This window comes from Macrobrachium nipponense, chromosome 31 (assembly GCF_015104395.2).
Source record: "Macrobrachium nipponense isolate FS-2020 chromosome 31, ASM1510439v2, whole genome shotgun sequence".
Taxonomy (NCBI): Eukaryota; Metazoa; Arthropoda; class Malacostraca; order Decapoda; family Palaemonidae; genus Macrobrachium; species Macrobrachium nipponense.
Window position 1 is genome coordinate 30,639,000 of NC_061093.1, and position 1,324 is coordinate 30,640,323.

The 1,324-nt window shown below is 39.7% G+C and overlaps 1 protein-coding gene across 1 annotated transcript in view; it reads right to left on the reverse strand.

Moving 5' to 3' along the window:
• LOC135206739 (roundabout homolog 1-like) overlaps positions 1 to 120 on the reverse strand; it is a 99,887-nt gene extending 99,767 nt beyond the window's left edge. The window contains exon 1 of the mRNA XM_064238215.1: positions 1 to 120. This exon is cut by the window's left edge and continues 187 nt beyond it. The gene's annotated coding sequence lies outside the window, so the exon portion shown is untranslated.
• Positions 121 to 1,324: the final 1,204 nt, after the last annotated feature.

Consider the following 1,324-nt stretch of genomic DNA (forward strand, 5'->3'; position numbering starts at 1 on the left):
TCTCTGTATACAGCAAGTCTTCCCGAGAGGACAGGCGAGAGCGTCGCTCAAACTCTGGCGACCCAACGGTAAACCACACACACCCTATCAGCTCGAGGGAACATGAGCTACTGGATTGGGATGGTTCGTCGGGCCTTCCACCCCTAACCAAAGCGGTTGCCGCTGACTCAGGAACGCAATGTTGAGACACTCCCTGCCAGGCTGCCAAGCGGTGCGGGGACCGATGCCCCTCTGCTTCTATTAGATTACTCTATTTTACTGCCTCCTTTAATCGTATCAGCCTTTGACAATCTATATAAATCAGCATTTTCATCACCGCGGTGTTTCGCCGTGTTTGTTTACGTTGTTGGGGATTCCGGAAACGTAAGAACTTTCATGCAACAAGTATAGAGCAAAATAAAGCGAAAACTAGATTTTGCTAAAATTCTAGAATTCCTTACGTACAACGATATCGAAAGTCCTCCATATCTCGCGAACATACACCAAACACACACACACACACACACACACACACACACACATATATATATATATATATATATATATATATATATATATATATATATATATATATATACTAGCTGACCAGTTTGGCACTGGCCGGGATAACTCGGAATAACAACCAATAAATTCTCTCTCTCTCTCTCTCTCTCTCTCTCTCTCTCACTTTTCCCCTCTTTCTCATCCCTAACACCCCCCTCTACTCTCTCTCGCTCTCTTCTTCTTCTCACTCTTTCTCTGGCACCCCCTCCCCAACCCCCTCCCCTTGGTGCAATTGATGTCTTACCCACACAGTATTTTTTCCGAAATTAGGTGTGATAAATTCGTAAAGTTTATTTTGTTACTAAGTCGACGGGCAGAACAGGCCCCGTTTCAGGGAAGCCCTTTCCACCCTCACCCCTTTGGTGCCCTTTGGTGCCCTTTGGTGCTAGTGATGTCTTACCCCAACATTGCTGATTTCTAGATAGTATGTCATATGTATACCTAATTTGGTTGAAATTGATAAATGCGTGTCAGAGTTAAGCTGCCACATACACTCACCCGCACATATTTACTACATACGAACATGCATCCTTTTATTTATATATATATATGTATATATATAAAATATATATGTATATATAGATATATCTATATATATATTATATATATATATATATATATATATATGTATATATATATATATATATATATATATATATATTTCCATATACCATTTTTTTTTTTAATTTTTAAGAATTTGGTGGAAGGCAGATTAATCATTGCAGTTTCTTAGCAAGCTGTAAGCAGTGAGGTTGCTAGCCTAGCGCCCTTTTTCATAACA